Here is a 13,297-nt window from a genome sequence, read left to right as displayed (position 1 = left end):
CTTAATATTTTCCTCTTCCTTAATTATGGCAAGAAAAGAGTAATCTACAAAATGATCGTTAATAAGTTGTGAATCATCACCTAAAAGGGAGATACCATGAACTATTTTTTCTAAGAAAAGGTATTGATAAGGAAATAATCAAACCCTTTAGCAACCAAAGAATAGAGAGATGGTGCTAAAAAAAATCACTTTTGAAATGAATGAATGGTCTAAATATCCTATAATAGGTGTCAATGATGATTAAACAAGAATAGCATAAGATCTACCATTTGATCACCTACAAGTTTTTATTTTTTTCATTCATAATAACTACCAACTTAATCAACCAAGCATCTTCCATCTAAATTAGAAGTGGATTTTAAAACATCTTCATTCAACATAGAGATGACAACTCAACATCACAACTTATATGCTTACACTCAAAAGTGTTAAGCTCTCACTATCAGAGTCGTCCCTAGAGCCAGACCTAAACCTTAAGGGTACATTTGTGATGGCCCTATCTAAGTATCCCCTTGGGGAAATTAGAGGATTTATACACTAGAGTTAGAGGGAGTTTGTTCTCTCCTCTTGAAAGAGATCTCTTATCTTACATTAAAATCATGATTATGCATTAATTATAAGCTATTGACTTAGTCTAATTATAATAGTGTGAAAATAATTTATCATCAATCGTTGGTTCCATACTAAAAATTAGTCTACAAACACACAAATTCACATAGGGGTCATATTGTTTCACAATACTAGGTTCACATGTAATGACTATCTGAAGAATTCCTTACATGCACACACAAGGTAAATAGATCATACACATTACAAGTATAAAAGTAAAGCTCATACACATGACACATACACCACAATTATTTTCTCATGTGTACATCACAAGTACAATGGTGAATAGCTCAAGCATATATCACTTACATAATTTGAATAATCAACACAATACATCACATGCTCACAATAAAAAATGGTAAAGTGGAAATGGATGCAATCTATTGCATGTTGATGATATGATGAATCAATAAGGATCCAAAAAACTACTAAGAGGGGGGGTGAATCAGTGGATAGAAAACTGACTAAACTTTCACCAAACTCAAAAGCAATCTCACAAGTCAATCATTGAACTAATTGGTTCAAACACTGAGCTACAAATTGATAGAAAACTGACTAAACTTTCACCAAACTCAAAAGCAATCTCACAAGTCAATCACTGAACTAACTGGTTCAAACACTGAGCTACAAACTGCAATAGCATTGACAGTTTTCTGGTTTGATTGACATATCAAATAACATTATAACAACTTTGAAACTCCCAAACCATTTAACCAAAATATCAAATCATTTTACTAACAATAGTAAAAGCACATTTCAGATTATTGTCGGTCATCTTAACATATCTAGGTGGATTTAACAGTTAAGCAAATTAACCATATCAAACATAACCACAAAAGTCATTCACCACTTGACACAATGATTTTTGACGTGGAAATCCAAATGGGAAAAACCTTGATGGGGATGAATACCCACAAGTATTCTGAACTCTTTTGAAGTTCGTCGTATTAGGAGCCAAGCCTGTTAGAGCTTTACAAAATGTCCTGTTATGAATAGATCCTGTTAGGGAGCACCCGGTTAAGGGATTGACTATAATGCCCTGTTAGAAGCAATACCCTGTTAGGATAACCTCAATAGAGGATTTGAAATCCAAGCTAATGGATCACCTGGTTAGAGGATTTAGAATATACTAAGCCTATTAAAGCTTACTTGGTTAAGGGATTTAACTACTGTAATTGTTAGAGAACAGCAGGGGTTTGTTGATCTAGTAAATAGCACTACTCTACTTGATTGGATCCTTTTCATGCTCCTATCTGCCTTCACACATACTAGATATAATCCTTCTGGTTCGACAATCAATCACACTGACACTTAACCAAAATTTCCAACATTACAACAAAACAACTCATCAACCTTATAAACAAAACAACTCATCGACCTTATAAACAAAACAATAGGTCGGTAACACATGACAAACCTAAGATCTCATAGAGATTACAAACAAATCGATTCAAGTATGATCATTAGATTACATAGAAATCAACAACACATTGTACAAGATAACCTCGACCGCTCCTTGATCACCGCTTCATCGATTCTTGTAACTCATCACGCGGTTTCCACTTCATGCAATGTATTCGCTCATTCCCATGATAAAACCGTTATCTATAAGTGCCAAAAACCACTTGAAACTCATCACATACAACATGCATACGTGGCATAATCATTACCGATCATCATTTGATAATAAATCAATATAATTGATTCACCAAGCTCCATCAGTTAGGGTTTGGCACATCAACAGGTAGGGTTATCGATTAATCTCACTGCTTCTAAAGTAATACCAGTTTCCTTCACTTGCTCACCTACTGGTTCCAAACCAACATCATTACCGGTTGCAATTGACATCAATGACAACACAATAGTTCATCAATAAAATCTTCAATCAAATGCCAACAATCTCCCCCTTTGGCATTGATGGCAATACAAATATCAATACCCTTGATTGTGATGATTGAGAGTAATGCACATACATAGGTATAGGAATCTTGGTTTACATTCTACCATGTACTCTCCTTCAACTGAGTCTCCATGTCTTCAGCTAGTAACTGGCTATAGTTCTTCTCTTTATCAATCATACAATTCTTCTCCCCATAATCATACAATTCTTCTCTCCCTTTGACAACAATGCCAAAGTGAAAGTAAAACATGAAGTGTCATACTTCATTGTTCTGCATCAATGATCTGTAGCTTGATGCTTCCCTTGTGGAGTATCTCCACTCTACACTAATCCTGCTTCAAGATTCTTTTATTAGCTATGGGACTAATGTCTTCCACATCTGCTCAATTAACCTCATGTAGGGGCACAACCCCTAGCTAACCTCTAAGATACTCAAAAGTAGTCTTAGGTAGAGTTTTAGTAAAGATATGCGCTAGCTACTCATTAGTAGATACATGCTCCAATAACACATCTTTACTCTGCACTTTCTCCCTTAAGAAATGATATTTCAGCTCAATATGCTTGGTTCTAGCATGCAACATCAAGTTCTTTGAAATATTTATTGCACTGGTGTTATCACATAAAATATTTACCAGTTTTGTGATCTTCAACTTGAATCCTTCCAGAATGTGTTACATCCAAATTGCTTGGGTACAATTCATATACGCTGCAACATATTCAACTTCAGCAGTGGACTGTGATATACAACTATGCTTCTTGCTGCTCCAAGATACAAGTCTTCCTCCAAGAAAGAATGCACCACTAGTTGTGCTCTTCCTATCATCAACATTTCCTTCCTAGTCTGCATCTATATAAACCTTCAAATTAAAGTTACCTGCATATGGATACCATAATCCATAATCAATAGTACCTTTCAAATATCTAAATATCCTTTTAGTTGCAATCATGTTTGTCTCCTTTGGATTTTTCTGAAATCTGGCAACTAATCCAACTATGAGCAATATCCGGTCTATTGTGAACAACATAATATAGTTTCTCTATCATTGATCTATACTCCTTTTCATCAATGGATGCGGCATCCTCCTCCTTAGACAGTTTACAACTTGTAACCATTGGTGTCCCAACTAGTTTACAATCACTCATTCCAAATGTCTTCAATACCTCTTTCACATATTTGGACTGTGTGATAAAAATACCACTCTTCATTTGTTGAATTTGCAAACCTATGAAGAATTTTATCTCTCCTACTAGAGACATTTCAAACTCGCTTTTCATCTCATTTGCAAAGTCATCACTCATGTCATCATTGCCTCCAAAAATGATATCATCCACAAACACTTCACTAACCAGTATCTTATCTCCTTCAGTCTTGAGATATGTATCAATGTGTTCACTGGTTCTCTAGAAACCTATCTTCATCAGGTGTGAATGTAGTCTTTCATACCATTCTCTTGGTGCTTGCTTCAAACCAAATAGTTCCTTATGTAGTTTACACACCATATCCTTTGCATCAATCAAAGCATAACCATTTGGTTGTTTAATGTATACTTCCTCTTTCAGTATTCCATTTAGAAATGCTGACTTCACATCCATTGAAAAACTTTGAATCCCCTATATGCTACAAATGCAAGTAGAGTTCTAACACCTTCCAATCTAGCAACTAGTGCAAATGTCTCACCATATTCTTCTCCTTCTTATTGTGCATAACCTTTGCATACCAATCTTGCTTTGCTTCTGAATACTACTCCATCTTCATTCAGTTTATTCCTGAATACCCATTTAGTACCTATCACATTTTTGTTCATTAGTTTGGGTACTAGGGTTCATGTATTATTCTTCTCAATCTGGTCAAGCTCCTCTTCCATAGCTTTGATCTAGTGATCATCTCCAAAGGATTTCTTAGCAGTTCTAGGCTCAATAGTGGAGATCATGCAAGAATTCTCTCTAATTCTTATGGTTAACACTCCAGCATCTTTATCTCCAATAATCTGGTCAGGATTATGATTGAGTCTCACATACCTTGGAATAATATGATCATTATCTGCAGGTTCTTCTTCCTCACTATCTTCATCTTCTTCTAATTCTACCTGTTCTGGTTGAACCCGTACTACAACATTTACTTCACCAACTTCTGGCTTCATTGGTTCTGGTTCCAAAATTAGAATGCAAGCTTCATCTTCCTTCTTCTCCTCACTGGTTTCTCTTGAAACTTCATGACACTCATCCACTCAGACATCACTAGTTTCAATGATTCTCTTTGTTTGGTTGTTGTAACATTTGTAGGCTTTACTCTTGGTGGAGTAACCAAGAAATATACCTTCATCACTCTTAGCATCAAACTTACCAACATAATCACCTCTCTTGATAAAACATTTACTGCCAAAAATCTTAAAATAACTGACATTAGGTGATCTACCATACCAGTAATCATAAGGAGATTTATCCTTACCTCTCTTTACCAATATCTAGTTCATAGTGTATATAGTTGTGCTGATAGCTTCTCTCTAGAAATTTTTTGCTACACCTCCTAGTATTAGCATCGTTTTAGCAGCTTCAACAACTGATTGATTGTTCCTCTTTGCAATACCATTCTACTGTGGTGTCCTAGGTGCAAAAAGTTGCCTCTTAATTCCATTGTCTTCACAATATCTAGTGAATTCCTCTGAAGTAAATTCACCTTCTTGATCAATTCTCAAACACTTTATCTTCTTACCACTTTCCTTTTCAGCTAAGGCCTTGAATGCCTTAAACTTACTAAAGGCTTTTGTTTTGTCCTTCAAGAATGTGACCCACATCATTATTAAGCAATCATCAGTGAAGATCATAAAATATATATCACCTTGAATACTTTTAGTCCTTATTGGTCCATAGAGGTTTGTATGATCCAAATCTAATAAATGTTCTGCTAAGAAAGATTTGCTCTTAAAAGTTGAGGATGTCATCTTCCCTAACTGACATTCCTTACACGGAGAATTCACCGCTTTGTCCAACTGAGGCAAACCTCTTACTAACTTGGACTTACTGACTTTGACAATGCTGTCAAACTTTATATGATAAAATCTTTGATGCCAAAGCCAACTATAATCTACTTTAGCAATTAAACAGTTGTTGACTTTAGGATTCAGGTGAAACAGGTTACCTTTTGTCTACTTTCCGGTTGCAATCAATTCACCTTTGCTCCCATAGATTTTGAATATTCCATTCTTAAATTCCAATGGATAACCTTTGTCATTGAGTTGAGCTACACTCAAAAGATTGTGCTTTAACCCTTCAACCCAATAGACATCATCTGCACTGCCCTTTCCATTAAGAGAAATTGTTCCCTTTCCTTTTACCATGTAGGGTGATTCATTTCCAAATCTCACAAATTCTCCATCAAATTCCTTCAAAGTAAGAAATTTACTCCGGTCACCGGTCATGTGGTGTGAACAACCACTATCTATGATCCAATCATCAAAACTATCCATGCGAGAAACTAATGCCTTCTGATCAAATGTCCCCTCTTTAATGGAAACAAAGACAATGTCTTCATTAGCATCTCCCTCATATTCCTCAACAGTGATTCCACCATCAACTACAATGAGGAAATCTCTTTTGTCTTTTCCTTTGTACTTCTTGTACTTCTCACGCTTATGCTCATTGTAACCATTAGGACAGTTAGCAGCAATATGTCTAATCTTGTTACATGCAAAACACTTCAAAGGTAATTTATCTCTTTACTTACCGATACCTTTGGGTAACTGCTTAGCCAACAATGCTTCAAGCTCGATCAGACTGTCTTCATCATCAACTTCTCTATTGGATCTAGACTCATAACTGTGACTAACATCTCTGCTTTTCCTCACAGGTGGATTAGAGACTGAAGCTCTGAATGCAGACTCTGATTTCTGAGCACTACCATCATAACCATTTAATTCAAATGCAGTAAGTTTACGAATGATGGAGTCAAGAGTTACCTTTGTTTTATCAATAGACTTTAGCTCCTGAATGGCTGCAACTCGGATAGTGTAGACCAGTAGAAGGATTCTCAACACCTTACTAACCACTGTGGCATCCTCCACTTTACCACCAACACTTTTGATCTCACTGACTATCTCCTTGATCCTCTAACCATACTGTTGAATATTCTCACCTTCATCCATCCGCATGTCATCAAATTTACCTCTCAGAATCTCTTCTTTGGCAATCTTCACATGCTCATCATCGCTATAGATCTCCTCAATTTTCTTCCATACATCATAAGCAATCTCCAGACCATGGACATCAACATACTCTAAATTAGACAAAGAACTGATAATGGCCTCCAATGCTTGATTATTCTCTTGTTGCTCTTTCTTTTGATCATCAGACAGAGTCCCACTAGGCACAATGTATTGTGTAACAACATGTTCCTAGTATTGGATTCCTAGACTCTTGATATAGATTTTCATCCTATCACTCCATATTATATTGTTTTCCCTATTAAACTTTGAACCTTCTTTCTTCATCATGTTCTTCTAGATCTTTACCTCAAGCTGTTAGGCTTAGACACTAGAGGACTTGAAATGCTCTGATACCAATTGATGATATGATGAATTAATAAGGATACAGAAAATTACTGAGAGGGGGGGGGGGGGGTGAATTAGTAGATAGAAATCTAACTAAACTTTCACGAAACTCAAAAACAATCTCATAAGTCAATCACTGAAATAACGGGTTCAAACACTGAGCTACAAACTGCAATAGCACTGACAATTTACTGGTTTGATTGGCATATCAAAATAACAGTATAACATCTCTGAAACTCCCAAACCATTTAACCAAAACATCAAATCATTTTACTAACAATAGTAAAAGCACATTTCAGATTACTGGTGGTCATCTTAACATATCTAGGTTGATTTAACAGTTAAGCAAATTAACCATATCAAACATAACCACAAAAACCATTCACCACTTGACACAATGATTTTTGACGTGGAAACACAAATGTGAAAAACCATGGTGGGGATGAATACCCACAAGTATTCTCAACTCTTCTGAAGTTCGCCCTATTAGGAGCCAAGCTTGTTAGAGCTTTATAAAATGTCATGTGAAGAATAGATCCTGTTAGGGACCACTCGATTAAGGGATTGACTATAATGCTATGTTAGAAGAAATACCCTGTTAGGAGTAACCTCGATAGAGGATTTGAAATCCAAGCTAATGAATCACCTGGTTAGAGGATTTAGAAAACACTAAGCCTATTAAAGCTTACCCGGTTAAGGGATTTCACTATTGTAATTGTTAGAAAACAACAGGGGTTTGTTGATCTGGTAAATAGCACTACTCTGCTTGATCGGATCCTTTTCATGCTCCTATCTGCCTTCACACATACTGCTAATACTCCTTCTGGTTTGAAAATAAATCACACTGACACTTAACCAAAATTGTCAACATTACAACAAAACAACTGATCGATCTTATAAACAAAACAATAGGTCGGTAACACATCACAAACCTAAGATCTCATAGAGGTTACAAATAAATCGGTTTAAGTATGACTGTTAGATTACATAGCAATCAACAACACATTGTACAAGACAACCTAGACCACTCCTTGATCACTATTTCATTGATTCCTGTAACTCATCACACAATTTCCACTTCATGCAATGTATTCGCTCATTCCCAAGATAAAATTGTTATCTCTGCGTGCCAAAAACCACTTGAAACTCATCACATACAACATACATACGTGGCATAATTATTAACCATCATCATTTGATAATAAATAAATATAACTGAATCACCAAGCTCCATCGGTTAGGGTTTGGCACATCAACAAGTAGGGTTACCGGTTGATCTCACTGCTTCTAAAGTAATACCGGTTTCCTTCACTTGCTCACCTACCGGTTGCAAACCAACATCATAAAAACATCATTACCGGTTACAATTGACATCAATGATAACACAATATTTCATTAATGCAATCTTCAATCAAATGCCAACACATGCTTTACCCCACTACATAATTCGCAATCACATTTAAGCTTGTAAGAAGATCTCACTTGAAGACAGAATGTTGGTGTATCATGTGGATTAAAATCCTAAGCTATTCTCCTTGGATGCCTCTTCTTCTTTTTCGGGGTTTGATGGCTTGACTCCTTGTTTTGCCACTTGTCTGTCGAGTGGGGTTTTGAACATAAGACTTTTTTCAGCCTCCATAAACTCCCGCTATGTTGTCATGTGTCCTCTCTGCATCCTCACAAAGGTTTTCAAGAAAATTTGTTCGTTCATGTCAAGCTCGCCATGTGTATCAATGGCATGGTTTTCTTGAGGAAGGAGAGTGAACATACCAAAATACCCCGCCCGGCTACCACGTATCACAACCACAAACTTTTCAAGAAGAAGGATGAAAAGTGAAAGGGAAGCCTACGTATGTACCACCTATCCTATTGAATATCCAGGCAACTAAGAGGTGGGGGGGGTGAATCAGTTGGCAATTAAAATCTTCTTTAAACTTTATTCACAGATCCAGAACAACTAACAAAATTAATTAAGATAAATAAACATGAAAGCATATGCACAAAATAAGTCAAACACAATGAACACCAAAATTTACATGGTGTAGCATCGTAAATTGTACGCACTTGCTAGGGTGGTACAATTTCACACCTAGTTTAGCACCCTCCTTGGCGCATTTTGTATTTTGCATTGCATTTCCCCTTTAGCACTTAATTAATTAAATTAATTAGGTCTAAGGTCCTATTTTATCATCTCCTACATCATAAAGTGTGCCCCTTTCATTTTATTCCTCCAATGCATCATTTAACCAAAAACCCTGATTAGGTCCTATTTTGAACTTGGGGGCTTGATTTCGGGGGTCAAAACATCTCGAAATCACCTATAACTTCAGGATTCTCTCTAAAATCATCATATCCGACAGTCCTGAAAATTTGGTGAAAAGTTGTCGGGACCATGGCGCCCGGAGTGCAACATGGTCCCGGACATTTTTCTCGAAATTTTAGGAGCGCGATCCAATCATAAAATAAAGCTTAACCCCAAGAAATTGGCGGGATATTCAATCTCTAGGTCGGCCAAAAGTTGAAATTAAGACCTAGGGTTTCATACATAAGAGCTCTCTTTCTTCATTTGAAAGGATCCGAATTTTGGCTTTCGAGGACCTTCTATGTAGCGAAATAGCAGATCTTTGAAGACTTCAATAACATTCAACATCCATCCATCAAGCATTCATCAATTTCATTCATTTAGGGCTTAGGAGACATTGAAGAACAATAGGAGATTACCGACTGAAGATTGGCTTGTACTCCTCCCTTGAGGGTTGGGTATGATTTCATGTTGTTTTCATGTCTTTGCATAAGCTTCAATATATCCTTTATTCATGCTTTAGATCACTTTGCATCTTTATTTAGAGCATTTACATTATCATTTACAAGCAATTAGGGTTTACTTTCTAGGTTGCTCTAGTTTGCTTTCTTGCATTTAAGGACCTTGCACACACACTAGGTCTGCACACACAATACATTTTACAATACAACTTGGCTATTCGTGGAGGTGGAAATCACCGAAGCGGGGGTTTGACTAAGGCAAAACCCTATATAGCCGCCCAAACACCTTTTCAGATATAAGTGCAGGTTTCAGAATTCGGACGACGCCGCAAGTTACAGATCCGGAAGAAGCAGACGGAGACCGAACTTCACACCAAATCTCAGAGCAAAAGACCAGGACAGGGGCGTGGGGCGCCCTGGTCCTGCCAGGACAGGGGCGCTGGGCGCCCTGGTCCTCCTGACAGACATCATTTTTAGCATTTTTGACAGCTTTTCCAAAGTGCAAAACAACAGTTTCCGGAGCAGTTTCAGGGGCAGAATCAGGACAGTGGCGCCCGCGCCCCCGTCCCGAACATTTTTAGTCAGATTTTAACTCTGGGTACGCATTTGCATTCTTGTCTTATCCTTGTATTTACAGCTTTCCATTGTTTAAGTTCAATTCTGCAATCTTGTCATTAGTTCATACTTGCATTTTGGGGTTAGGAATTGAACTTGCATCATTTTATCTTTCAATTGCAACAAAGGAATAGAAATCCTAATAGGTAGCCCGTGGCTCTCTCTTCCACAAGAAGAAGTAGCCAATTGTGTGATACCTCTAGGCTCTTTCGTATTCCACAAGTGTGTGGTTGAAAGTGAGATTAGGGCATGTTTGCTTAGTGTCACTTTTTCTCCCACACACATGGAAAAACCAAGCAGGGAAAATCCACAGAGAATGCTAATTCTTAATATGAAAACATGAGTTAAGGTGACACCAGTTAAGGTGATTTTTACAAGGATGGCTTACTTCCAAAATGCTCATTGCAGGAGGGATCACTGCCTAGAAAGGCTCACTACTGGAGGGCTCACTCCCTAGAAAGGCTCATTGTCGAAGAAAGAAAGATAGAAAAGATAATCCACCACTGAAACACAATCTACACTACCAGAACTGCTTTCGGTAACTATTCACAACACACTTCACACATCAACTGGATTCTTAAAATTAGTCTCACATATCTTCTACACAATTAGCCATTCACAAAAATGCCACACTAATTCATCCAAATCATGCACATACATATACAATCTTAGGAAAAACATAATCTGTTAAGTCGGCCAAGATAGAGATCTAAAATAAGGGTATGTGCACAAAGATGGTGGTCAGAAAAGTGGACACCACCTAAAAAAAACATGAAAAAACAAGCAGTGTGTACGTGGTATTAAAATTTGAAATCACCGCATACGCACTTAGGTCCATTGTCCCCGAGCCTAAAGCAAAGATACCATGTACATGATGTTTTTAGGAAAGTGACCGCGTACGCAGTGTTTTTAGGAAAGTGACCACATACACGGTGTTTTTAGGAAAGTGACCACATACACGGTGTTTTTAGGAAAGTGAACATGTAAGCAGTACCTGTCAATTTAAAAAAAAAAAAAAAACGACTGGGTCTTATTTTCCCTGCTACCGCAACATTTTTTTCTTCATTTTCCCCATGAAACCATGAACAGGCTGCCACATTTCTCCACCAAACGCTATGGATCAAGGTTAGTTTTTCTTAATTTTTATTTTTCTTTCTCATTTATTCTTTTTATATACGTTTTGAATTTAATTTCGTTTATTTTGATTAGGTTTTTTTATTTTTTGTTTCAAAAACCAGATTCTAATAATCCGCAACAACAACAACAAGATGCACCTCCTGAAAACCCTGAATAAAACCCACAAGATACACCTCCAACTCCTCCTTTTGACCATACACCTGATACACAGGAGCAATTGATTAATCAGTTAGGGCAAAACACGTCTAAAATAAATAGATTGATTAATAAATTGAAAACATCTGAGCTTGAGCATCATAATTCCCTCGCCACTAACCTAGATACATCAGCTAGTTGTACCATAGTCGTTTCCACACAAATTATAAAATGGAGAAACTTTAGGGATATGTGTCGTGAATACTATGCTAATGGGTTATCATATGAGGGAGTGAAAAACAAAAATATTAGTAAACAACAGATATGTGCCCTTTTTGTTGATCCTAAAACTGGTCAGTCGTTACCTCTTAATGCAAAGAGGTTTCCCATACATTGGTGTACCAATGTGTAGATGAAGAAAATTTTTTGGAAGAGGTGGTGGATGGACTTTGATGATCCACCTTGTAATAATTATGAGGTGCCATTGTATTTTTTTAGGAAAAGTGTACTGTGAGTTTGTCCTCAATGTGCAGCCAAACTATTTTGACATGAGAGAGTTCCATGGTAGAGGTGGCGGCTCTGCCCAAGATATACTTGGAGCCCATAGGCGATTAGCCCAGGGGAGTCATCGCCCCCTAGCACCCGAACCCAAGGTGCATCAGGTTGTCTCAGTAGAGCTAAAAGATTCAATGGAGCTAAAGACTCTTCAGGCGGCTACAACATTCACTGGCACCATCATCCAACATGGAACACAGTTAACACACCCTCTTGTACTGGATGATGAGCCATTAGTTGCTCCAGGTGGCGACAAAGAGCCCATTCAACATATGTGTGTTAGTTGCTCGAGGATATGCACAGGGATGAATGATGAGGTTATTGCAGATGGATCCACATCTCATTCGTACATGATTTGCGGGAGTAGATGTCATACCCGCACGACAGAGGATGTGGCGCTGACAGACGAGTTGATGGACATGTTGTTTGGCCATCTGCCGCAGACATAGGTGTGTTTATTTAAATTCATAGCATTTTATTTATCAGTCACTTTAAATTTATAATTACATAAATGAATTTTTATTTATACATCGATTTAAATTGATACAAATAATATGCATTTCAGGATGCAGTAGCGGTATCCCATACTCCTCCCGTAGTTACTACAACTGCAACTTCGATGCCTGAGGTAGAAATTTTGTAACATGTCAAAATAGAATAATACACTTAGAATTCAAAAAAATTACAAGATATACTAACTATCTTTAATGCTTGGTCTAATTTTTGGTTTGTAGGTGTTGACAGGGGACCAAATGTCCCAGATTCATGATATCATGCTCTCAGTGATCGATTTTGGCCTACAAGGCTATACGGTATCATATTTTGTACACCTTTTTTTTATGTATTGTTTTGATGGAATATGCAAGTCATTTCATTTTAGATTTTTAAAATTATGTTTAATGTATTATCTGTACTAATATCTCATGTTAATTTATTTTTTTAGGGTACCCCCTCTGCGTTTAGGCCTCGTCCTAAGCAAAATAATCCCTTGAAGACGCCAAAACATGGGAAGAAGGTAATTGAACACATTTTTGGT

Source organism: Cryptomeria japonica, chromosome 2 (assembly GCF_030272615.1).
Source record: "Cryptomeria japonica chromosome 2, Sugi_1.0, whole genome shotgun sequence".
Lineage (NCBI taxonomy): Eukaryota > Viridiplantae > Streptophyta > Pinopsida > Cupressales > Cupressaceae > Cryptomeria > Cryptomeria japonica.
The sequence above is the reverse complement of the archived record's forward strand: the minus strand, read 5'-3'. Positions refer to the sequence as shown.